The sequence below is a fragment of the Schistocerca gregaria genome, chromosome 3 (assembly GCF_023897955.1).
Source record: "Schistocerca gregaria isolate iqSchGreg1 chromosome 3, iqSchGreg1.2, whole genome shotgun sequence".
In the NCBI taxonomy this organism is placed as follows: Eukaryota; Metazoa; Arthropoda; class Insecta; order Orthoptera; family Acrididae; genus Schistocerca; species Schistocerca gregaria.
In genome coordinates, this window is record NC_064922.1 from 377,912,748 (window position 1) to 377,940,739 (window position 27,992).

The window sequence follows — 27,992 nt, forward strand, 5'->3', positions numbered from 1 at the left end:
GAGTCTGAAGAAATATTAATAAATTGCTTTTTTTCCTTCAGTGTTAAGTTTTGACCGAAGTTCTGTACTGAAAGGCCGTCTGATCTATTTACGTTAACCAGTTTCCTCTGGAAAGTTCTTCGGAAAGTAACCACTGAGTTCATATAAATGACTCACAAGCACAGGCCTCAATTATCCACTCAAGTAAAAGTCATTGTCTTCTAAAACCATGTCAAGAGCAAGAAAGAAACATGATGTACATCTTTATTCCCCAACTTTTTGTCCACAATAGCAGTTTCTTTCTAAAGGCTGAAGTTCTGTCTAACAGTTCCAGAATGTTGATCTCTTTACCTTGAAGGAATAAATTCAACGAACTGGATTTTTCAAAGACGTCACATGCACTGGTGAGCCAAAACGTTGTGACCATTTGTTTAATATCTTGTTTGTCCGTCTTGGGAACGACATACATCGCTGGTTCTGTGTATCAGGGATCCCACAGTTTGTTGATATGTTTTATGGAGGTATGTGGCATTAGATGTCTACGCACAGCTCATGGAGTTCGAGAAAATAAGGGGCCGCTGATTTGCGTGCGCGGTGATGGTGCCCGAAAGTGATCCAGATGGGTTCCATAGGATTTACATTAGACGAATTTGGTCACCGAGACATCGTCCGCCCCCGGTAACTGAGTGGTCAGCGCGACGGACTGTCAATCCTAAGGGCCCGGGTTCGATTGCCGGCTCTGTCGGAGATTTTCTCTGCTCAGGGACTGGGTGTTGTGTTGTCCTAATCATCATCATTTCATCCCCATCGACGCGCAAGTCGCCGAAGTGGCGTCAAATCGAAAGACTTGCACCAGGCGAGCGGTCTACCCGACGGGAGGCCCTCGTCACCCGCCATTTGTTTATTTACCGAGACATCAACGTGAGTTCACTATAATACTCCTCAAACCACCGTAGCACGTTCTGGCTCCGAGACACGGGCAATTACACTGCTGAAGAATGATATGGACGTCGGGGAAGACATCAAGTGTGAAGGGATGCAGGTGGTTCGCAGCTGTCAGCGTGTCCTCTGTTACTACCGCAGTCCCATGTGAGAGCAGGAGATTGTCTCAGGTCCCATGTAAGAGCAGGAGAATGTCTCCCATTGCATGATACTGCTCCCATCAGCCTGCGTCCGTGGCGCGCTACATGATTCGAGCCGACGATCGCCTCGATGGCGGCGTTTGTGGAGAGGACCATCGACCTAGTTTAGCAAAAAAGTGATTCATTCGAAGAGCCGACACGGTTTCATTGATCGACGGTCGAATTCCACGGTCCCGTGCCCACTGCAATCGTAACTGACAATGTTGGGTCAGCATATGAACACACAGGGATGGTGTGCTACGGAGCTCCATGTTCAACAATGTCCAATGAATGGTGTGCTCGGGGACACTTGTGCATGCAGCAGTGTTATGCTCTTTCGGCAGAGACGTGCAGATCACCATGTATCCTGTTTTACAGAGCACACAAGCCTCCGGACCCCCACGTTCTATGAAGAGTGGTGGACGTCCAACCATTTAGCGGCTAGTGGTAGCTGTGCTGTCCTGCTACCTCTTTCCGTAGATGCTCACGACAGTAGCTTGAGAACATTTAACCAGCTTCGTCGTTTTCAAGATACTCGTTCACAGGTCCTGTTTAATAACGATCTGCCCTGTGTCAAAGTCGCTTATCTCAATGGATTTCCCCATTTGCAGCCCATATCTTCACTAGGGTGATCCCTTGTGCGTGTCTGCTCCGCTTACATACTTTTGTTACCGCGTCACGTACACGTAACGCCGCCAGGTGGCATCCAACGTCGCGAGGGCAGTGGTCATAATGTTTTGGCATGTCAGTGTAGACATGCGAGCTTTAAAAGGTTACTGTCTACGAACTTCTCGGAACTCAAAGGCTTGTCTTGAACAAGATAATAGTAAAGTTCATTCTTGAGTTCACACATTCTTTTCAAGACATTCCCACGTGAAAACCCATACCGCCGCACATTTGTTGAAACATCTCCGCTTTATTGGATCACTTCTAATGGAGATTATTATTTGGATCACTTATTGAAATTCTTAGTGAAGCATACGAGTCATGCTTTTTGATGCCATTGCTCCTCGGTTACTAAAAGAGCGTGTCGAAATAGAACAAGAGACCCCTTTACGAATCAGAGCTCGCAATCCGCCGTAACAGCCAGCTATACTACAACCTAAACGCCTACACAGTTTTCCCAATTAATGTTGATTTCTTCTGTAAAAGAGTGTAGTATTTGCTTCAAGACCTATTTTCCTGTAGACAGGAAGACCTTCATGAGTTTTGTTGTTATGTGTAAACTGCATTTAACAAATCACTTGCACATCATTGTGGTTGTCTGTAGGTGCATCTAACTGAATAGCGAAATTACCATTAACTTTGAATTTTTCAGCGATCTCGTTAATAATATCTTCAGTCATATCGAGTAATCGACGACTAATAGTGTTGTCTGACAAAGGCACACTTGTCATTTGCTTGGCAGCTGATTCGACGCTCATAGTATGTATTAGACTGAATAAAACGTCCTCGGTTTTGAAGCGGCGTCAATTCGAATAAAATCCTCGAGCTTTCGATGACCATGTCCGCCATCGTCGTCAAGAGTTCACTGACTGCTGGGGCTGCTACGGTTTTCTCTTGTATAGGCATGATGACATCATTAGCAGCCAATCAGATAGACCCACTGTGTCGCGCGCGCTTATGTCGACCCAGGCAGTTAGCGGAGCTACTGCCCGTAGCAGCACCAGTGACGTCAGGTGGCGCCATGGGCGGCGCCACGTTTGAAACTGCCGCTCCCGCGTAGCGCATCTGTCTTTGCTTTCTTTCGATGTCCAACGCCCGCCCCCATGCCCTGCTGAGTATGTACCCCTGGTCACTGTTGAAATTGTTGTTGTTTGAACGAGTCTCGGCCGCTTCCTTTACAACGGAGTCCCAAGTGTAGATGCACGAGTCAACATTTTTGTATTCTCGAACTGTATTTTATGTCCATTTTATAGGCAATGCACCGCTATGGCCGACTTGTCAAGCTCCCTTTGTTTTATATGGCGTTTGTGCTCAGTACAACGCTCTGCAACCGTGCGAATTGTTTGTCCGATATACAAGCTGCCACATACACAGGGTACACCATACACGCCAGACACTCGAAGAGCAATGTCGTCTTTAAGAGGGCGCAACATATCTCGTAACTTGGGGGCGAGAGACAGTAGCGACCCCGGCAGTCAGTGAACTCCTGACGACGATGGCGGGGATGGTCATCGAAAGCTCGAGGATTTTATTCGAATTGACGCGGCTTCAAAAACGAGAATGTTTTATTCATGTATGCCGTCGCGAGAGACTCCGAGGACATATGTATTAGACTGTCGTAGACATCATGTCCAGAACAGCTGGTAGAACAAGAGCTTCCGTGGGTGGAAACCTGAGAGCGTTTTATCGTTCACATGGCTCTGAGCACTATGGGACTTAACATCTGAGGTCATCAGTCCCCTAGAACTTAGAACTACTTAAACATAACTAACCTAAGGACATCACACACATCCATGCTCGAGGCAGGATTCGAACCTGAGACCGTATAGGTCGCGCGGTTCCAGACTGAAGCGCCTAGAACCGTTCGGCCACACAGGCCGGCCTCACTTATTATGGTTCCGCTTTTCTACACGTCTTCTTATTGTGGCGTTTTGCAGATCATTGCTTCTGAGTGTTTCACGTGTTACAAACAGTAGTGTATGTCCTTTGACCCCCAGTATAGTTATGTCAGTATAACAGTATCCTGCCTCTCGTCTGTTGTAAAGTTCGAGAGGAAGTTTGCGTTTAGAAGAATGTGCCAACTTATGTGCTGACGTAGATCTGTTTACACTCTTTGTCTAAGAAACTGGTGTGGTCTGCTGTCTGAGTAGCAGCCATATTTTTTACTAAATATTAGATGTCATAAGAGTGACACCCGTAGCTGCTTATTCAGTGAATCGGTACAGTATTAAAAATTTTATCGTTAATTCCAGGAAGAGTTTTTGAGAGAGCAGCGAAAGACTATGTTATTGTATGAGGCGAGGCCAAATTCCTTATGAGGATGGAATTGGGACTGCCACCTTTAGCAAGATAAAAGTCCGGAAATTAAAAATTATGTAATATAATAGAAAAGACAGTAAAACCGTAAAACTAAACCAAAAAAGTAGGAACGTGAGAGTGTCCCGTCTTACTCATGTAGGAACATGGGTCTGTCATGCTGGGTTGTTATAATTAAAGTGTAGGTTCTCGGGAAGGTCCAGTCTAGGCTTTCATTAAGCAAGGCAGCGAAACTTGGTAGACAGGCTTTAATGAGGAACTGATTTACGCTGGAAAAAAAATAGTACAAATTTTGGCCACCAGGTGCAAATGTGGTGCTATACACTGTTTGTATCACTGTATCACATTTACGCCGCCGTTTGACAAGCCATCACGTGACAGAACAGTATGGCAGTTGAAAAAAGGGTGAAAATGTTTTATGAGAGCGGTTTGAAAAGTTCTAGGAATCGAATACAAAAAAGTACTTACATCACTGGAACTTTTTTATTTTTCAATGTAGTCTCGTTCAAATGGCCCTGAGCACTATGGGATTTAACATCTTAGGTCATCAGTCCCCTAGAACTTAGAACTACTTAAACCTAACTAACCTAAGGACATCACAACACATCCATGCCCGAGGCAGGATTTGAACCTGCGACGGTAGCGGTCGCGTGGTTCCAGACTGAAGTGCCTAGAACCGCTCGGCCGCACCGGCCGGCCAATGTAGTCTCCTTATACACTGATGCACTTGGTCCAACGATGTTCCAGTGCTTTCATCCCATCTCGAAACTGAGTTTCCTCCTGGCCTACAAAATATTTGTCAACTACGGCTATCAATTCTTCATCTGAAGTGAATCTTCGTCCACTAAGAAATATTTTCAGGTTTGGAAAAGACGTAAGTCTTATGGAATCATATCAGGTGAATAATGCGGGTGTGGCAACAATAGTTCGTGTAATTTTGCCACGGCGACGGCACATATGTGCGGGCGCGTGTCAAGAGTCGCGGCACCCATCTAGCTGATAATTTGTTCATTTCTTGTTCTTCAGTTAAAATGTGATATACCCTTTCAGATGACATTTGGCAAGCGTGAGCACTTCACGCACTTTCAATCGGCGATTCTCCATAACCATTTTGCGCATTTTTGCAGTGATTTCTGATTGGCAAACCATTGCGCGGATCATCATCTAAGCTCTCCCGAAGAAATTTAAATTCATTTGTCCACTTGGCAACAGTTGAATATGAAGGAGCAGAGTCACCCAGTGTATTCTCGAAATCGGCATGAATGTCCTTTGCTTTCTTATTTTTCTTTACGAATTACTTAATCACTGCTCGAATCTAGATTTTTTCCATTTTCGCAAATCACTACCTGGGAACAACAACAGAGCCACGTCACCGCCATAACTCTCTTCCAAGAGCTCTGACATGGAACATGTTCACAGGCAACAGTTCAATGAATAACAAGTGAACAACTCGTTGCGCTAGCGCTGACCTCTCGTGGTGATTCCGAGACCTTTTCAAACTACCCACGTATGTGAATGCTAGCAGTTAGAATGCTGCATTGAGAAGTATCGCCGACTGAAAGGTCTGAGGAGTGGTCCGATGTCATACAGTGGTTTAAAAAAGATGAAAATGAAATTCGAAAACACGGGTGAGATATACACAGAAGATCCAAACGGTGCAACAACTAAAACCTCATGATTCACAGAAACTTTCTGAATTTGCTCTTCGGTTTCTTGCTCCATAACTGTGGAGTGACGTGACACATTTTACATTACAGGGTGTAGTGAATACACAGATCTGCCGATTTTGGGGTACCCTGAAACCGCACGCTGTGCACTCACTGTATATGACTGTTTCGTGTGAATTCATAAGGACCGTTGTTCTCGGTGCGTTCTGCTTTGAAGAGAATACATCCAGAGGGCCTGTCAGGTGTCCCACGACGCCTGCTTGTTATGGAGACCTCCTTGCACAGCATGTGATGTCTACTAGAGAAGAGTATAGCTGTGTGGAAACCACTGTTTTCATGCAACATGGGGCAACACTTCATGTCACTCGTCAGTGAGAGATCTAGTTAGTGCAACCTTCGACGAACTTGGTATCTCCAGAGGCTTTCCAGATGCATAGCCTGCAAGGTCACCTGATGTGAGTTCATGCGACTTTTGGCTCTGGGGACATATAAAAGAACGCATTTACTAGGTACACGTTCGCTATTTACCTGATCGGAAGGGCAGTATGGAACAGGTCGCTGAAATTCCACGGGAACTGCTGCGAGCACCTGTTGATCACGAAGTTTTACTATTGCAGCTTCTCGCCGTAGTGTCCGGTGCTCATATTGAGCAAACTGTGTAAGCGGCAGATAACAATAATACCAACATTATGCCATTCTCATTTGTTTGACCTTTTCTGTCCACGTCCCGCTTCTAGTGCATTGCACATGGAAACATTTCGATACGTCTTTCTTTGCATTCACACCGCCAGATTTGTACCTGATGGCGAAAATTGGTACTGATTTGTTTCTAGCGTATATCGGTTCCACATTCATACAGCAGCATATCTGCCAAGTTTCGCTGCCATATCATAAGTGCAGCCCTTACTGGATCTCGCTGAATGGCTGCACTTTAATTGTAATACCCGGTAGAAAAGTAGGGACGTTTCCTATAAAAATCGGGACAGGTGGCAACCCAAGCACTTCTATATCTACCTAAATATGCTGAAAACCCCTGTACAGTGCATGGCAAAGCGTTGATCACAGCATTATTATCAGTATTCATTCTTAAGTCATTCATGTATTGAGAGAGGGAGAAATATACATTGATGACAGCATAATGACTGCACAGTCTTCATTGAATACAGATTCTCTAAATATGGCTAGCAGCTTTTCGCGAGAACTACGTCTTCTTTCTACCAAGTATTTCCACTGAAGTCCCCTGAGCGTTTCTGTTACACTTTCGTATGACCTATACCAACCTGTCCACGATTCTAGCAACCTGTCTCCGATGTCATTCGATGACTGTTGTCACGCATATAAACAACGGAACAATATTACAGAATTGGTTGATCTAACGTCTTGTAGGTGATTTCTTCTACTTATGCGTCGCACTTTCCCCAAACACTCTCAATAAATTTAAATCTTCCACCGCGTTACGTACACGCTGATTTTACGTAATCGTCTTGTGTCACCTCTCTTCGTCCTATTATTCCTAAATACTTATACGACATGACGTGCTCAAGGTGGTGTAATTAGATTCTATATCGTTCTTTTTATTTGTTGTAGGCGTTATCTCGTAAAAGTTACATGGTGGACCCAAGCCCTCTCGTTTTTCTTACTTTATGGGCGACATATGTACACATTATGCATCAAAATATCGTCAGAGATTGTCCATTATCTAATGTACATTTTCGGAATTCATCTTGCAGTTTTAGTTGTTATGATGAAAAGCTAATTAAGTATGGCAAGGCATGTTTAAATATGGCGCGGACATAAACATTAGACTACACTACAGGTCGGTCTCTTACTACAAACTTCTTCTGTTTCCACATTCGTTCACTTCGCCAACTCACAACCAAATTATCACCTTGCAACATAACCAGACCTCAGGTTACGCTAGACATCACTCTGTGACCACAACCAAGAGTGTCAGGAGGGGGGTCCAATATCTTGATTCGCATTTAAAGGGAACTGCCATTCATTGTACCAGGTGGAAATTTTGGCTAAGTTTATTCTACAAATCCTTACTTTCCTGTACACAGCAGCTTCGCCAGAGAACGGTCCTGTAGTGATTCCCGTCCTATCTGATAAAGCGTTTATGTTTATTGAAAACATTAGAGGTTGTGTTACATTTCCTTGGACCACATCCCATTTATTATCGTTCCTATGGAACATTCGCCGTCCAGTATAATGCACTGGTGTCCTTAAGTAGCACATGCTTCCATTTAATCAGATATCTTGCGAAGGTACTCCGCATGATCGCGTCTTAATTAGTATTTGACGATGTGTTGCAGTGTCGAACGCCTATCGGAAATCTGTGAAGACGGAAACTACCTGTTCACCTTCATCTATTTCTTGCAAGAAGCCGTGTGCATAAAGTAACTGTGTTTCACAGTCATAGGTATGGATTTCTTTTTCTACATCGGACTGATTTCTTGAGAGAAGCCTGTTTTATTCCACGAACGTCATGGTTTTTTTCTTTTTTTCCTGCAGCTTAGATGTGCTGTAGGTCTAGAATCCTGCAACAGCCGGACGCCAGCGATATTGATCTTTAACTCTGTGCCCTTTTTGTAAACAGCAGTGACTGCGCTCTTTTCCAGTCACAGAGGACCATTCACTGTGCAAGCAATTCTCGATAAAAATGGGCTAGGGAAGAAACTAAATCCTTGGCGTAGTCAATGAGAAATCCAAATGGAATACCGTCACTACCTGATATCTCGCACACTTCAAGTAGTATTTACTGTTTTTCGGTACCGAGAGTGCTAATATCGATAACGCCCATTTGTGAGTCTGTGCGATGCTCAACTATTAATTCGGAAGTATCATGTTGTGTAAATACATTTTTAGATGTGGAATATAAAATGTCTGTCCTTTTTTAGGATAACAATAGAGGGACCGACGAGATTTTTGAATGGAAGTTTTTCTCACGGATGGTCCTTCTTAGAGATTACATTGCTTCGTCATATTTCGTTAGAAATTCCGTGTTGGTGCTGCATAAAATCTCTCTAACACCATCGATGAAAAATTCACTCAATGTTTGTTTTCAAGCAGAGGATGACCATTACCCTGGCCAAACATGCTGATCTACTGTGCCTGTTATCGACTGAGCCAGAACGACATTACATCTGGTAGTGCTGATTCACCCTTGGCAAACCACATTTTCAGCTCATTTTCGTAAAGCTGACAGGGTAAAACTTTCAAAGAAACAAAAGTCACCAATTTCACAAGCTGCGACATCGTCGCGAAAAAGCAGTGACCCGTATATGTAATAAGTTTCCTTTAATTTACGTCTATGGTCACAAACCTTTTGTTAACAGATTACCGGTTTCGGTCTTTAAGGACCATCATCAGATCTGTTTCATAAAAACAAAGTCATAACGTACTGCAGCCATAGTGGCATCGTCAAATATTAAATGCGGAATCAGCACCAGCATCGTCAGATACATATAAATAACATCAAATGCACGAGTCATGTTGCCAGTAGTACTACTGTTTAAAACGAAACAACAGTCTAGTATCATAACCACTACACCTCGGTGACTGTGCTACAGATCTTCTTCTGCGACATTGTTCCCTCCTTAAGAGAACAGCGTCTCGGTGTTACAGCCTCCTAGTCCGGAACGAGTCATCGGTCTCGCATACTCCGATTCTCGATCACTGATGTAAGCCCTGGAGGTGAACTTCTTAGAACTTTCTTTCCCGTTACGCTCTTCGTCATCTTTCCACTTGTTGCCTTTCGCTGGAGATTCGAATTTACCCTGAGTTGCCGGATCATTATAGAGCTTCATTCGAAGGACGTGGACCGTAACTCTGATCTTTCGTCGTCTTGTGTCAGGGTCGAAATCTTCAACTTCATAAGTAACATCAGTTTTACAACTTTATAAGGTCTAGAGTAGCGCCTGGGGAGCTTCTCAGAGAGACCAACCTTCTGAACAGGAGTAAAGATCCAGACGAGATCTCCAGGCTGATAGACAACAGGGCGGTGGCTCGCGTCATACCTTCGGCGATCGTTTTCTTGAGCCTGCAGCGTGCGGAGTCGAGCTAACTGCCGAGCTTCCTCAGCTCTTGTTAACACCTGGCCGATGTAGTCGTTGTCCACGACATCAGGATGTAACGGAAGCACAGTGTCCATCGCCGTAGTCGCCTCAGACCCATGCATCACGCGAAATGGCGTAAATCCTGTGGTGTCTTGTTTGGCGGTATTGTAGGCAAACGTCACAAAATGTAGCACGTCATCCCAGTTGCTCTGCTAAACATTGACGAACATTGATAGCATGTCGCCCAAGGTCTTATTAAGGCTTTCAGTAAGCCCGTTAGTTTGCGGATTTTAGACAGTCGTCGTGTGATGAGTAATGTTGCTCCGACGGCTTATCTCTGTCACAGGATTCGATTGAAAAACTTTCCCTCGATCCGTAATTAACGACCTTGGGCCACCGTGTTGTAATACAATACCTTCCTCGATGAATTTTTCTGCCTCTGTTTTCACGGCTTTTGTAATGGCATAGCGTGTCCGATAATCAGTGCAAACTATAATCCATCTATTGCCACTAGCAGACGTTGGAAATCGTGCGAGGAGGTCGATCCCAACACGCTGGAAAGGCGTTTGGGCTGGTGCAATTGGTATGAGTTGGCCAGGTGGTCTCTGAGGAACTGCCTTTCTCCTCTGGCACTCTCGACAGTGCGACACATAGTGGCGGACACTCCTAAATAAACTTGGCCAGAAAAATCTCTTGCGCATCCTAACATATGCCTCAGGTGTGTCATGGAATTTATGTAGAATATCTAACAACATGTGTTTAGGAAACACTGGTAGCCACCTCTTTCCAAACGGATCAAAGTTTTTCTTGCAGAGTAATCCATTAACTACCTTAAATTGTCCTTTCACATCCTCTGACCGATTTAAGGCAAGCATAATTTGAGATATCTTGGTTGGCGTCCTTCTTCTGCTCAGCAGAGAGATCCTGAAGTGCAACGAGATAGTCACTATCTTCATCAAAGTTTTGATGGTCTTGCACAGGGTTTCTTGAGAGACAGTCGGCATCTTGATGTTTTCTTCCACTTTTGTACGCTGTGGTAAAGTTGTCATTGCTTGGAACGAAATCCTAGAACTCCTGCAAGCGACTAGCGCTTTGCTGCAGTCATCTGATCAAGACCTTTTTACACGGGATACGCCCTGTATTCAGCGCTTTAGCGATTACAGTCGCCGCATTGGAGCCGAACCTTTACACCATGGTCAGACGCCAATAAAACAAAATCCATTAAGTACACTAATACGAGTACATCTCATCAGTGCCGGATTCAGCTAGCGCGGGACCCGTAGCATGTTCTAAGAAAAGGTCCTTAGTTTGCTTTAGACCTCATATTTTAGGATATGAAATGAAACCACACTTTACAAAAGGAGCTTTTCTGTATTTAAGTTGGGCAAATTTAGATAGAATACTAGTCAAACAATGCATCTAAGGAAATCACTTTATGTATTCATTAGGGTCAGGTAGTTTAGACGTCCTTGTTCCACGGCGTTCGTCAACTCATTTTTAATGCGCTTCAGTGTTGAGAAAGAACGTTCTCTACTGCAGCTGGTGATCGTAAAAGAAAAGTAAACGCATAAGACTATTTCTACGTTTGGTTGGTTGGTTTGGGGAAGGAGACCAGACAGCGTGGTCATCGGTCCCATCGGATTAGGGAAGGATGGGGAAGGAAGTCGGCCGTGCCCTTTCAGAGGAACCATCCCGGCATTTGCCTGGAGTGATTTAGGGAAATCACGGAAAACCTAAATCAGGCCTGCTGGACGCCGGATTGAACCGTCGTCCTCCCGAATGTGAGTCCAGTGTCTAACCACTGCGCCACCTCGCTCAGTCCTACGTTTGAGATGCACGATTCTAATGAATTTTCCACGAAAAGTTCACAAAACCGCCTTTGCAGAGATGTGTGACTTTTGCTGTCAAAAACAGCACCCAAATTTGTTTTGAGCAGCTCGAAAAACTGCACCAGCCTAGCATCTAGGCTTTCTTCCAAGGCGTCAGGGTAAGCAATGACGATAATTGGAGTTCTTTCCAAAACCTCTTCTACTGTTAAATACTTACACTACTGGCCATTAAAATTGCTACACAACGAAGATGACGTGCTACAGACGCGAAATTTAACCGACAGGAAGAAGATGCTGTGATACGCAAATGATTAGCTTTTCAGAGCATTCACACAAGGTTGACACTGGTTGCGACACCTACAACGTGATGACGTGAGGAAAGTTTCCAACCGATTTCTCATACACAAACAGCAGTTGACCGGCGTTGCCTGGTGAAACGTTGTTGTGATGCCTCGTGTAAGGAGGAGCAATGCGTACCACCACGTTTCCGACTTTGATAAAGGTCGGATTGTAGCCTATAGTAATTGCGGTTTACCGTATCGTGACATTGCTGCTCGCGTTTGTCGAGATCCAGTGACTGTTAGCAGAAAATGGAATCATTGGGTTCAGGAGGGTAATACGGAACGCTGTGCTGGATACCAACGACCTCGTACCACTAGCAGTCGAGATGACAGGCATCTTATCCGCATGGCTGTAACGGAACGTGCCGCCACGTCTCGCTCCCTGAGTCAACAGATGGGGACGTTTGCAAGACAACAACCATCTGCACGAACAGTTCGACGACGTTTGCAGCAGCATGGACTGTCTGCTCGGAGACCATGTCTGCGGCTATCCTTGACGCTGCATCACAGACAGGAGCGCCTACTATGGTTCACTCAACGACGAAACTGGGTGTACGAATGGCAAGACGTCATTTTTTCGGATGAATACAGTTTCTGTTTACAGCATCATGATGGTCGTATCCGTGTATGGAGACATCACGGTGGACGCACATTGGAAGTGGTATACGTCATCGCCACACTGGCGTATCACTCGGCGTGATGGTATGGGATACCGTTGGTTACACGCCTCGGTCACCTCTTGTTCGCATTGACGACACTTAGAACAGTGAACGTTACATTTCAGATGTGTTACGACTCGTGGCTCTATCCTTCATTCGATCTCTGAGAAACCCTACATTTCATGCGCGACCGCATGTTGCAGGTCGTGTACGGGCCTTTCTAGATACAGAAAATGTTCGACTGCTGCCCTGGCCAGCACATTCTCCAGATCTCTTACCAACTGAAAACGTCTGGTCAATGGTGGCCGAGCAACTGGCTCGTCACTACTCTTGAACTGTGGTATCGTGTTGAAGCTGCATGGGCAGCTGTACCTGTACGTGCCATCCAAGCTCTGTTCGACTCAATGTCCAGGAGTATCAAGACCGTTATTACATCCAGAGGTGGTTGTCCTGGGTACTGATTTCGCAGGATCTGTGCACCCAAATTGCGTGAAAATGTAATCTCATGTCAGTTCTAGTATAATATATTTGCCCAATGAATACCCGTTTATCATCTACATTTGTTCTTGGTGTAGCAATTTTAATGGCCAGTAGTGTAAATTGCCGAAATATTCCAAATACACTAGTCCCTTGTTGGTGTGCTTCCTTGGGCTTAGCTAATGGGGACAGCACATTATCAGGACAATCAACATCTGAATTTCGAAATTTTGTCCAGGTGTTTGATTTTCTCCATCTTCATAGAGTGTGGTAGAGCAGCTGGAATGCTCGTACTTTGTATTTCGCCTGCGTCGTCTTGAAATCTGTTGCAAATATTCTTCATAGACGTTCAGCACTTTGGCGTTTGCTTCAATGTCTGAAAATGTCGACCGCATTGCTTCGACGGACCCGTGTAAGGATTTATAAAGGACATAACCTGTGTTAAAGGTCTTGATCAGACGGCCGCAGCGAAGCACATGTCGCTTGCTAGCTTTCGAGATATTCGTTCCAAGCGGCAGTCATTATTTTCGTTTCCAAATAATCCATCTCCGAAACTAGTCAGTAAACCTGATTATGAAATTCTGCTTTTTGATCCATGTTATTAGATATGTCATTCAAGACTTGCCTGATATTGGAAAAACCCCATAAAAGTACTTTCGTATCAACTCCTTGGACCGATCACCTAGTATCCGACAACCTCTCCAAAGACGGAATTTTTTAACTAATTTCTTTCAGTGTTTGCAAAAGAAGACCTCATCGATAGGTAGAACTGGTGGTGGTGGAGGGGTGTGTGTTTCTGTACAGCAGGGGGGCACAATCTTTTATCTTGGCTGGGCCACATTGGAAGAGGAAAAGTATTTTTGAGCTTTACATAGTATACTAAATCTTTGCGCTACTAACAGTAATCACTGAGAAAAAAAAGGAGAGAGAGAGAGAATAGTATCGTATCGCAAGTTTCAGATCGAAAATATTCTGTTTATCACGACTTTACATAAAAAGATTTTTTTAATTTTTTATACCGGTCGTCTGGTAGATGCTCACCTCTTGTACCGCTTTGATATTTTGAGCCGTATGCAGTCCGCGTTTTGGACACCCCTCCTGTACAGCGTTCTATAGCGCACTTGGCAACCAAATATGATGAATTTCCAGCGCAGGGAATGTACTTTGCATATTTATTTTTCTTCTTAGTTCGTATCTCTACGTCACTGCACGTCCCACTCGTGTTGCTGGCATTGTCGTAGCTTTGCCCACGACAGTATTTGGTATCACGTCATTCTTATTTATAAAAAATCTAATTAGCTTTGTGCGAGATACTCAGCAGTATGGCCTTCCATGTCCAGGAACCTTACAAATCTTTCCACCAGCCCAGATGACAGGACGCAGCGCACTGTCAAGAGTCAGTTGGTCTACATGCAATATTTCTGTAGTGGAATCCAATGAAACGGAATAATATGCATATCTTAATTTCGTAAATATTGTGATCCCGTATGACTGATGCAAGTAGATGGATAAATTCCCCGCATATTGTTTTTGACAAATACGACGTTTGTCCCTTTCCGTTATTTGCGTGAATATGTGTTATGTTGAGCAAGAAAAATGTCAAATTTGGCTGTTAAGCCTAATAACCTAAACAATTTCCGTTGTGTGGTGCTCAATAATTTCATCACTTCCCCGAAAGGCAAGACCTCATTTTGCTAAAAAAGTTGTAACGGCAATAATTCGTTCTAAGAGTGTCTGCCATACTTCTGGTTGGTCTCAATTTGGCTCTCAATTTGAGTATCGACACGCGCATACTTGTTTTTGTGAACTAAGAACGAAATTATCGATCGCCTACATTAAGTGCTTTCTTCTTTTTGTGTTGTTAAACAGTAGTATTGTATCCCATTAGTCCGCAGCGAACGGCAAAAAACAACACAAAAAGAACGCAGACACTGCGAAACGACAATACGTTATGCAACAATAGTCCATAAACAAGAAAGCAACTTAGTCTCGACCAGGGGTGTCCAACACGCGGCCCGCGCAGGGGTGTCCAACACGTGGTCCACTGGCCGCATCGGGTCCAAAGCAAGTAAAAAATTAATTTATGGATATACAAGGATATTCTATGTTATTTTTGTACAATTGTGATAAAAAGAATCTTTTTCCTCTTAGTTCTGATCACTATAAGTCGGTAGAAGTTAGAAATCTTCATGTGGACTGGAATTACTGCCAATATTTGCTATCTAAAAGTATCGTATTACCTCTATAACAGATTTGACCTGATATTGCATCCATTGCTGCAAATAAGAGCCACATTTTAACATAAACGTCCATACAATGGGCTTTCACGAAATCTTTTTACTGTAGTGTGGCATTTCTAAACTAGCAGATAATTGTACAAAAAAATGGTTCAAATGGCTCTGAGCACTATGGGACTTAACATCTGTGGCCATCAGTCCCCTAGAACTTAGAACTACTTAAACCTAACTAACCTAAGGACATCACACACATCCATGCCCAAGGCAGGATTCGAACCTGCGACCGTAGCGGTCACGCGGTTTCAAACTGAAGCGCCTAGAACCGCACCGCCACACCGGTCGGCAATTGTACAAAATTCGTCATTGGACAGCCCACGGGCTAGCTTCCTATGGGACCGAATCATCATCAGTTCCAGAAGTTCCTCACAAGTTTGGATGCTGAATATTAATGATCCGTATATTTTACAGAAGCAATGTCGCTCACTTGAGGCCAGATGTAAAATAAAAAGATTTTATTGTGTAATTAGTGAAACTAAATTGTTCATGATGTCAAAAGCAAAATCGGTGCCGGAACTTGTCGATACCAACTGGGTGGGCAGATACAGAAATCTACTTATCAGTAAAATGTTTCAGACAATGAATACGTTCCAAACGAAACTAAAATTGTGGCAAGCACAAGTAAATGCAAGCATTTTTTTTCCATTTCAGCACATTGGCCAAAATAGTCCTAAAAATTAATGAAATATGTACCCATACTTTTCGATCGGATGCAAGAATTTGAAAATCGATTTCAGAACTTTTGAAAAATAGTAATCAAAACTTTTGTGTTTATACTAGACATTTTACAAACACTATAGGTACATTGCCAAAGATTTTCAGATGGAATGCATAGAACTTAGTCTGGCACCAGCCAAAAAAACCATCTGATCATGTATCTTTGTCGGACTTTTACAAATCATATCTGCGCAGAGACAAATATCTATTGTTGTATAGTCATGCGCTACGCTGGGTGTTCAGAAACAGTCTGAAAAACTTGTAAGGGTGCTGCGGAGTAGGTTGTGCTGAGATATAACAGTTAAGAAAAAAATTGATACATTGTGCTGTTTCCGAGTTAATTAGCATTGAGTTCACCAATCAGGCAATTGCACGCACAAATTCAAGCAGCTCGCCAGAGATTGCTTAAAACGAAAGAAGAGAGCATTACAAAAATTGGACATGGGACGGTAGTAACGATGAAACCTGAGCTAAAGGCTGAGCAGTGTCGTGAGCTATCACTACGCTATGAGAACATCTGCACTAATTGTATCAGACAGGGCTTGAATTTGCACGAACAACTCCCTGATTAGCTAAAACGCTAATTAACACGGAAACGGCACAGCATTACGAATATTTTCCTAAACAGCTATTTCTCAGCACACCCTAACCTGCAACCTCCTTACGAGCTTTCCACACAATTCTTGACCACCCTGTATACATTATCTTTGTTTGGAAGCACTTACGTTTAAGAACAGTTATTTTCAAGAGTAAAACTAGAAACATAATCTCAGATGAACATTTTTAGAACACCCTGAGAACAGCAACCACTTCCATCGAACTTCTTTATTATTATTTTTAGTTTTAAGATAATATCTTATGTGCGGCCCAAAAATACTCGTCGTCTTCCATTGTGGCCCAGTGCTCTAGACGACTCGTATCAAATGTATTCTACGAAAAGTAGCTTAATACACTGTAGAACGACTGTAATTGCAGACTCACAAAAATAAACCATTAGTTACTTTCTTTCTAATTACAATCAGTATAACGATATTACACGAGGGTTCTCCAGAAAGTAAGTTTCAATCGGTCGCGAAATGGAAGCCACAGTGATAACCAGAAACGTTTTATTTGCAACAGGTAGGTACATCTTCCACCTACTTCTCCACACAGTCGCCGCTCCAACTTCGAGTGTTGTCGTAGTGTTGTATCAACTTTCCAATATCCTCGTCATAGAAAACAGCCGCCTGTGCTTTCGGCCAGTTATCTGCGCTGGTCTGCAGCACGTTGGCTGTGGAAAAATTTTGTCTTCATAGACAGCGGTTCTTGTGAGCAGAGATGAGACTAAGGGGGAGCCAATTACGGTCTGTCTTGTGGGTGATCAAACACTTCTCATCGGAAACGCTGCAGAAGCGTCTTCAATACCCCTGCAGTGTGCGGCCGACAATTGGAATGAAGAAGGAACTGCTCGACAGTTGTGTTAAGTGGGCTGCATGACACAGGCGAAATCTCTAATCAGGCCCTCATACTTGGCGGGAGACGCTGTCCCCTAAGCATCTTTACGTGCTCACTGTTCACTCAAAACTGAAAAGAGCGATGCGACACAATCGATGGGTGAACTAGAGACACTGCCTAACACATCTTTGATAGCTTTACCGGATTTTCCCAGCGGTTTCCATTTCACGACCGATTGGAACTTACTTTCTGGACAACCCTCGTACTTGATCGGGTTATTACAACTAGCTCAAACAACTTTAGGAAATTCCCCTGTAAGTTTTGCGGTGTTGTCAACTTCCGAAACATAATGTGGCCAGCGGTCAGTTTCAGAAATGAGCTAAAGTCGTTACTACTCATTTTAGGTTTGGACACCACCGTCTCCCCATTTGATGCTACGTAGAATTCCATTCATATCTGTCCTACGCCAAGGCTCGGGACTCCCTAATGTGTGGGGCCCATAGCATTTGCTAACCCTTTGCGAATGACGAAGCGTCATTCACCAACAGCGGTAACGTAAACCGGCATAATATGCACCATTGGGCAACGGAAAATCCACCATGGTTGCGACAAGTGGAACATGAGCGACCCTTGGCGGGTTAATGAATGGTGCGGCATTATGGGAGGAAGGATAATTGGCCCCCATTTTATCGATGGCAATCTAAATGGTGCAATTTATGCTGATTTCCCACTAATATTCTACCGATGTTACTACAAGATGTTTCACTGCATGACAGAAAGGCGATGTACTTCCAACGTAGTGGATGACCGGCACATAGCTCGTGTGTGGTTGAAGCGGTATTGAATAGCATATTTCATGACAGATGGATTGGTCGTCGAAGCACCATACCATGGCCCGCACGTTCACCGGATCTTGCTTCCCCGGATTTCTTTCTGTGGGGAAGGTTGAAAGATATTTGCTATCGTGATCCACCGACAACGCTTGAAATGATAAGTTCACAAAGGTGCATGTATCAAATTGGAACAACCGAAATAAAATGTTCAAACGTACCTACGTTCTGTATTTTAATTTAAAAAACCTACCTGTTACCAACTATTCGTCTAAAATTGTGAGCCATATGTTATTGACTATTACAGAGCCATCTATCACAAAGCGAAAAAAGTGGTCAAACTAAAAGATTCATATTTATTTACGTACTACACGAATATGTAATTAAAAATGGGGTTCCTATTTTTTAAAAAACACAGCTGATATCCGTTTGACCTATGGCAGCGCCATCAGCGGGCCAACAATAGCGTCATCTGGTTTTCCCCTTCAAGCTAGACAAGTTTCGTTCTTTGTAGTTTTTTTCGTTTGACGCTTATTTCGTTAGATATTTGATCAATGAACACCCTGTATAATGCAGAGAATAAAAGCAAAACAGTCTGGGATGTTATAAAAAGAAAACGAGGAGAGGGTAACAAATGAAGAATAACATACAACTAAGGGATGGGGATAAGGTAATGGGTAACATACTTCTCTTAGTAAACTACGTAAACGAGCATTTTTCAAGTATTGCATAGAAGTTACAGTCGAAGTATTTACAAGTTTAGACCAATTTAAAATAATCTAATTCATACATACATACATTTAGAGACTTCTAGTTACAGACAATCATTAGATTTACTCCTGGTATAGAATACTTCTTTTACAAATAACTTACTAAATAATGTTATGCCACACTGTTCACTCATATCTCACTCTCATTCACTACACATACTATACACATATTGTTTCATAACATTTCACTCACTACACACACAAACACACATACTGTAACGAGATTTAAATGTGTCAGGGAAACATTTAATTACAAGATCTAGAGATTAAAGAAATTGCAAAAATACACTTATTTAAAAAGGCAATTAAAGGTATGTTTTGTGCAATACATTTTATACCTTGAAGGATTACTTAGATGAAACAGTAGGGGTTTGATAAAAAAAATCATACAAATATATAATAATAATGATTATAAAACACCCAACATTCCACATAACACCTTCACACTATGTTTTTCTTCCTTTTTCCTTTTCTAGAAAAACTTAACCCAAGCTATGCATAGCACAATTGTTGTAGTTGGCAGGAGAGCCAACACTGTGTAAATAAAGGAGGCCGAAATGCACGTGTTTTAGCTCACGCAGGCTGGTGTGAGGTCTGGAACATGACAAGGGAATTAGAATTGAGAAAAACGGACGTAGCTGGTGGAATACTTAACTTTAACCCATTAATGGAGAACGTCACTCCTTATGGTACATGATTCACAATATCAATAGAAACTGATAATGGCGCCTTGCTAGGTCGTAGCAAATAACGTAGCTGAAGGCTATGCTAACTATCGTCTCAGCAAATGAGAGCGTAGAAGTCAGTGAACCATCGCTAGCAAAGTCGGCTGTAGAACTGGGCGAGTGCTAGGAAGTCTCTCTAGACCTACCGTGTGGCGGCGCTCGGTCTGCAATCATTGATAGTGGCGACACGCGGGTCCGACGTATACTACCGGACCGCGGCCATTTAAAGGCTACCACCTAGCAAGTGTGGTGTCTGGCGGTGACACCACATTCCTCCCCCGCAAATCGGCGTACGGTTGTGGCATAAGGCTTCCGCCCGCCGTGGGGAGGACCCCATGTTGACATATGCAACGAGGTGGGGAGCATAACAACAGGCGAGGCTGTGCCACTCGCACCCTGCCATTCGGACCGCGGGGAGCTAGGAAACGCCTGAAAACCTGCTCCAGGGTGCTCGCCAACATGCGGTGTATGCGCCCGTAGAGAGACAGGAGGGGCCGAAGGGTCGACCTCCATCGGGCCGGGGCACCCGACGGGCGAAGACGACATATGGTCCGGACCGGGCAAGAGTTCCATGTCGGATGACAACTGGTCACGGGAAGCGATCGACGGCGCGTGACCCAGGGAGGCGCCCGGCGGCTGCAGCGGCGCGTCCACAGCGGGCGTCGCCGGCGGGAGAACAGGCGGCGGCGGCGGCGGGAGAACAGGCGGCGGCGGCGGTGCGTCGCCAAGGGGCAAAATGGAAGGCAGCGTCGGTAACACCTGGGGCTGAGGCGAGCCAGTAGATCGGTCCCCAGGGCTCTGACCGGACGGCACCGTCGCTGAAAGCAGACGGCGAGCGGCAGATCCCGTGCGACGACAGAGGCGCAGCTGGTTGAGATGCCAGCGCACTTCGCCAGAGGCCCCCAAAACCAGATACATAGCGCGTCCGAGGCAGCGAAGAATGCGCCCTTCGAGCCAACGCCGTGAACCTCGATAGTGGCGATAGTAGACAACGTCGCCTGGAGCAAAAGCAGGTGTCTGCCGCTGCACAGGAACCTGAAGCGGCGGATGTAGCAAAGACATCAAGGTTCGATGAGGACGACCGTGGAGCAACTCAGCCGGCGAGCGACCATCTCGGGGCTGAAAGCGATACGAGGACAAAAAGAGCAATAACGCGTCCTCCCGAGAATGCTACTCTTTCAACTTCAACATCTGTGACTTGAAAGTCCGGACCAATCGTTCAGCGGCACCGTTTGACTGTGTCGAAAACGGCGCGGACGTCAGATGTTGAATACCATTGGCCTCGCAGAATGACCTAAATTCTGCGGACATGAATTGTGGGCCATTGTCGGAAACAATAGTCTGTGGAAGACCTTCAATGCAAAAGATAGCTGATAATGCTTGGATGGTGGCAGATGACGTCGTGGAAGACATCCGGACAACAAAAGGAAAATTACTGAATGAATCTACCACAACCAACCATCGAGCTTTCCAGAATGGACCAGCAAAATCGATGTGTAAGCGTTGCCAAGGGGAAGTGGCTTTTGGCCATGCAAAAAATTTCCGCGGTGGTGCTGACTGTTGTTCGGCACACACCATGCAAGAAGAGCACATTTTCGTAATCGTGGCATCGATTCCAAACCAAGTACAGTGCTGACGAGCAAGTTGTTTCGTTCTCACTATACCCCAATGTACTTGGTGGAGAAGCTGTAAGACAGAGGACTGTAACGAACGTGGTACCACGACCCTGGACTGATCATTATCAGAACGCAACAGCAAAACACCACGTCGTACAAAAAGTCTCTCCTTGTGAGCAAAAGATCGGTGAACCAACGGGTCCCCGATCCGTGACTTTGACAAGGGCCATTGCGTAGCAACAAAATACAGAACGGTAGCAAGGACAGAGTCGGCAGCTGTGGCTGTAGCTACACGACGAAAATCAATCGGAAACGATTCGACCACGTCATCGGTTTCCGCATCAATGAACATGCAAGCAAGTTTGGTTAAATCGAATGCCCTATCCTCAGCAACAGGCAAGCGGGACAATGCATCGGCGTTTTCGTGCTTAGCAGCGGACCGATACAAGATATCGTAGCGGTACTGCGAGAGGAAAATAGACCAGCGAATGAATTTCTCCGCTGTACGTGGAGGTACAGGCTTGGTCGGATGAAAAAGCGATGTCAAAGGTTTGTGGTCTGTGATTATGGTAAAGTGACGACCATACATGAAACCATGAAACTTTGTAACACCAAATACGAGAGCCAATGCTTCTTTCTCGATATGTGAATAATTTCTTTGAGCCTACGAGAGCATTTTGGACGCAAAGGCAATAGGGCGATCGTGCGATCCATCTTTGTGCGCGCAAGCACAGCACCGATCCCGAAATCCGATGCATCCACCATCAACAAGAGGGGCCTTTGGGGATCGAATGGCGTAAGGCAAGTATTGGAAAGCAACGCCGATTTCAACTGGCGAAAGGCGCGTTCGCATTCCGTCGTCCAGACGAACGGAACAAACACCCTTACGGCGTAAGCGATGAAGCGGAGCTGAAATGGAAGAGGCATGCGGCACATAGCGATGGTAATAATTTATTTTTCCCAGCACACTCTGTAGCTGCTTCAAATTCTGCGGCGACGGCAAGTCTTGTATGGCACGAAGGTGCGTGGGACTGGGATGTATGCCTTGGGCATTGAGTACATGGCCCAAGTATGGCAAGTCCCGAGCAAAAAACACACATTTGTCCTTTCGCAAGCGAAGACCATTTTGTCGCAAGACCTGAAATAATGTTCTGAGATTGGCCAAATGTTCTTCTTCCGTCTTTCCGGAGATCACAGTATCGTCCAGATAATTTGCTGCAGTAGGGACCGACGCACAAACAGTTTGTAGATATTGCTGAAACAATGCAGGGGCGGATGCACACCCGAATGGCAGTCGCTTGAATTGATACAACCCAAGATGCGTGTTAACCACCAAAACGCGCTGGGATTCTTCGTCCACCGGTATTTGTAAGTACGCATCTGCGAGGTCCAACTTCGAAAAATATTTACCCGGGCACAGTTTGTCAAAAAGATCTTCCGGGCGGAGTAAATGAACAGTTGCAATCACTAGTTGTGGGTTCACTGTTGCCTCGAAGTCCACACAAAGTCAAATTTGCCGGAAGGTTTTGGCAAAATTACTAAGGTTGATACCCAGAGAGAAGCCTGCACACGTTCAATTACACCTTGTGATTCCAAATCGTTTAATGTTTTTGCGACATCATCACGCAATGCGTGGGGAACATTGCGCACTCTGAAAAATTTCGTTTGCGCGTCGACTTTCAGTTCTAAATGTGCTTTATAGTTCTTAGCGCAACCGAGGCCCGGTGCAAAAAGTCTGAAAATTCTTCACATAGACGAGAAACACTGTCTGAAGGCACCGTCTGGTTCACTGATAGGACCTGATTTACGATAGACAAGTTAAACAACTGAAATAAATCGAAACCAAACAAGTTCACTGCAGAAGAAGAACGAAGGACGTAAAATGACACAAGTTTTGTTTGTCCGTTGTATGTTGCAAGAAGGCTGCACTGTCCTAACACAGGGATACCTTGACCGGAATAACTACTTAACATTTGCGGCACGCAACGGAGGTGTGCCCAGCAGTTTGTAAGTGTCTTAATTGATCAGTGAAACTGAAGCTCCTGTATCGAGCTGGAATGGTATCACTTTGCCGTTCATGTCCAAGTCTACAAAAAGTTTATTGTCCTGCTGACGACAAGAGCGACTGTCTCGTGCAATGTGAACTGACACTGGTACATAATCACCTGCGACCTGACGGGAATTCCGGCGATATCGACGCACACTATTTTTGGGACGAACACAGTCACTGTTAGAGAGAGTGGCACTGGGCGGAGTGGAATGAACTACATGAATTTCCATGGGCGAAATTTCGCGACCCTGAGTATCCTTGGTTCGATTCCGATTCCGACGCGAAGCAAAGGGCCTGGAACGGTTTTGAGCTTCCGATCTGAGCTTTTTCTGGCAAACACTCTGAACATGTCCTTTTTTATGACAATAATAGCAAATAACTCGGCGTGACGGGCAATTCTCACGCTAATGTTTAGTAGCACATCGCGGGCATGATTTGATTACTGCATTTGCTTGCCGGCGCGGTACACGTGGCTGAGAGCCTGGCGGCAGCGGCGCGGCCGGGCGCGAGGGCTGTTTATTGCTCCGTGCAGCTCGCCCGGCGGGCCGGTTAACCTGACACACTGCTGGCGGTTTCAAGTGATTCCTGAGCAAACTCAAGTGTGTCCTGCCGATCCAATATGTCCATCACTTGTTGAAGGGAGGGATTTACTAGTTTCAAAATCTGTTCCCTTATACGAACCTCAGAAAAGTTCTGTGCAATTGCATCACGTACCATAGTATCTGAATAAGGGAGTCCACATTGACACTCAAAAGCACAAGCCCTAGTAAGGCCTTGCAAGGTTGCAACCCACTCCCGATTAGTCTGACCTGCCGTATGTTTTGTACGAAAGAAGGTATACCTTTTCGCAACTACATTGACTAATTCTTTGAAATATGCATCTAATGCAGACAAAATTTCTTCGTAGGACAGAGTTGCTACGACGCGTCGGGGAAATAATTTGACTATCACACGGTACGTGGTCACGCCGACAGAAGACAGCAAATAAGGCTGCCGCCCGTTACCTTGAATTCTGTAGGCGACGAGATGGAATCCAAATTGGCGTGACCACTCCGTCCAGCTTTCCAGTGCAGCATCAAAAGGTCGAAAGTGGGTGCAACAGCGTGATGTGGCTGCGTTAGCGGTGGAACGGCTGCCGCCGCATCGTTTTGCATCGCACGTTGACCCTGGACGAGCTGTCCAAGGGCATCCAGTAAGGCCTGCGTCTGCTGATTCTGTAAGCGATAAAATTCGGACAGTAAATCTGGAGATTGTGGCGAAGCCATTACACAAGTAAATCAGGGCAATTTAGATAAGAACACTTTTACTCTCGTCGCCAATGTTGTAGTTGGCAGGAGAGCCAACACTGTGTAACTAAAGGAGGCCGAAATGCACGTGTTTTAGCTCACGCAGGCTGGTGTGAGGTCTGGAACATGACAAGGGAATTAGAATTGAGAAAAACGGACGTGGCTGGTGGAATACTTAACTTTAGCCCATTAATGGAGAACGTCGCTCTTTATGGTACATGATTCACAATATCAATAGAAACTGATAATGGCGCCTTGCTAGGTCGTAGCAAATAACGTAACTGAAGGCTATGCTAACTATCGTCTCGGCAAATGAGAGCGTAGAAGTCAGTGAACCATCGCCAGCAAAGTCGGCTGTACAACTTGGGCGAGTGCTAGGAAGTCTCTCTAGACCTGCCGTTTGGCGGTGCTCGGTCTGCAATCACTGACAGTGGCGACACGCGGGTCCGACGTATACTACCGGACCGCGGCCGATTTAAAGGCTACCAACTAGCAAGTGTGGTGTCTGGCAGTGACACCACAACAATACTAACACCTCTTTCTGAGCTGAGCATCTCATTCATTATAGAGGGATGCTGACTCAGTTTTTCAGGATAGCAAATTGGAAGTTGCAGTACAGAAAATGGCCCAGTGATCACCAGTGTGTGTGTTTGTGTGTGTAGTGAGTGAAGTATTATGAAACAATGTGTGTATAGTGTGTGCTGTGATTGATACTGAGATATGAGTGAACAGTGTGGCATAACATTATTTAATAAGTTATTTGTAAAAGAAGTATTGTATAGCAGGACCAAATGTAATGATTGTCTCTAACTAGTCTGTAAATGTATGTGTATATGAATTAGCTTATTTTAAATTGGCCCCTAAACTTGTAAATACTTTGACATCCTTGTAAAAAGAGATCTAGGGATGAATAAAGCTACTACTATTACAATTAGAAATTATTTCACTTCGTATGACATTACTAAGTGTTGTGATTAATTAAGTTTTAATATTTTTGATTCTAATCATAAAAACATTGTCGTACAAATTAAATACAGATTCTTATAAAAAAGAATTTAGTTTTATATTTAATTAACGTGTACTTTGAGTAGCAAGCAATATTTTTTATGTACAATAATGCAGGAAGAAATAGGTGCTTCATGTGTGAATAGTTCAGGGGAAAACTGTTAAGCTTATGTCTCAATTGACCGAAGCACTTAAAATAAAATAGACTTTTTTTAAGTTCATCCTACTTATTTCACTTCTTGAATTCAGTGGGAAGAGAGCGGCAGGGAAATGGTGTAACGTAGTGTGTATGTCTCGGTGGATGAAGCCAGTGACTGTCTGTGAGAGATGATGTGTGAGTGACATTTTGTTGAATTGTGGAGGAAGACCCACATTATGTCCTTCCCCAGGCATCCTCAGACTACTTACACCCTGTGAATACTGTCAGTTAACAGCAAATACTTTGCATTTCTCATGTGCTGAATTTGCTATCTGGCCTTCTGAAATAATTGGCTTATCCAGTGGTCATTTTCTATGGGAAACTTGGATTTTGTCCAATGTAAAGAAAAAAAAACATGTGTTTCACATGTTCCGTGCAACACTTGTGGCCATTTTTTTGGTGGTAGTGCACACCTGACACATTCAGTGCAGATTTACAGGTTTCTGCTGCTTAATTGATGTCAAGTAAATTACAGCTATTTGTCACATAAATGAAGAATCCTCTGGTTTAGAATCTACACTCAGCTCCAGACCAGAGCGCCCTGATAATTCCTCAGAATGACACTGTAAATGCACAGCTGTGCAGAGTCCTCACAAGTATGGCTAGCTGCCTTTACCACTTCCACCAGTCTCCAAAAAGACATCATCAGTCTCTAAGTGAAAAATATTCTGCAGGTGACTGCATCCTGTGCTCTCAAGTTCTCTTAGGATGGCCTCTGGCAGACAGTTCCTCCTGGGATATACACTTCATGCAAATTAGTTTTGTTTCACTTCTGCAATATAATTACCCCAAGAGAGGCCATAATGCACTAACAGTGCAACTGCCTACAAGTGTAAGCTCTGTCTTTCCACTCTGTTGGTGCCCTGACCATGACAGAGGAGCAACTGCTGCATAAGCAGGAAAAATAAGGTTTACTGGCACTCTCTGATCACTAGCAGGAAGCATAACTTCCAGCCAGTTTGTTAGAAGTATGTGGGTTTTCTATTGGCCATTGACCACATACAGTGTTCTTGTGGAAAAGGTTCATATCTGGACACATCCCATGCACCATCATCAGATGGCCACGTGGTGCCAGACTAGGTTGGGGGTTCTCTGCAGGCCACATTGACAAAAAGAGTAGCTCTCAAGCTTCACAACATCTTTGTAACACGAGATTGCCCTACCACACCATCACTAGTGCAGTTAGCAGTGGTCATATTGAACTGGTTAGCAGTGTCTAGTGCAGCTTCCAATCATTCATGAACACTGGTCAACCCCTTCATTGTGATCTTGTAATGGTCATAATCGCTAGCAATATTTATATATGAACGTGCCTCTTTCTATGATAAAATAACAGTAAGAATTAAGTGTGAAGCTAGATTACACTTACATAAAGACTAAACTAGGAGCGCTGCACAAATTGGAGCTGCTGCTGCTGCTTTGGGAATTTTAGAATTCAGGAGGTTGTTGCTTTTAGTGTGTTATATTTAACATGCATCCATATCTACCCTCATGCTCTGTAAGCTATTGTGAAGAGCATGGCAGAGGCTACTTCACATTGTAGGTGGATGTTGGTGATATTAGATGCTTACCTTCTTATAAATGGATTGCAATAAATGTGCTTTGCTGTTTTCATAGTTTTCCCTGTTTTTAGTGTGACAAACTGACACATAGGCAAATAAAAATTGCCCTGTTGCAAATAGCTGTATTGCAGTGAGCTGCCAAGAGACACAAACCTGAGTTACAGTACCAAATGTAGCTCAGGTACTATCCTTACCCTTGGATACTGACTCCTCTTTAGGAAGTACATGACATATCACCGCTGCTTGACTTTACTGTGCATGGCTTGCTAGAGGGGCTGGGAAACATTCCACGTGTCTGTGTATGTGCGGATGGATATGTGTGTGTGTGTGCAAGTGTATACCTGTCCTTTTTTCCCCCTAAGGTAAGTCTTTCCGCTCCTGGGATTGGAAT

At 44.3% G+C, this 27,992-nt stretch overlaps 1 protein-coding gene across 1 annotated transcript in view; it reads left to right on the top strand.

The window, feature by feature from the left end:
* Window positions 1-27,992, top strand: part of LOC126353900 (fatty acid synthase-like) — a 445,172-nt gene that overhangs the window by 78,696 nt on the left and 338,484 nt on the right. The window lies entirely within an intron of this gene.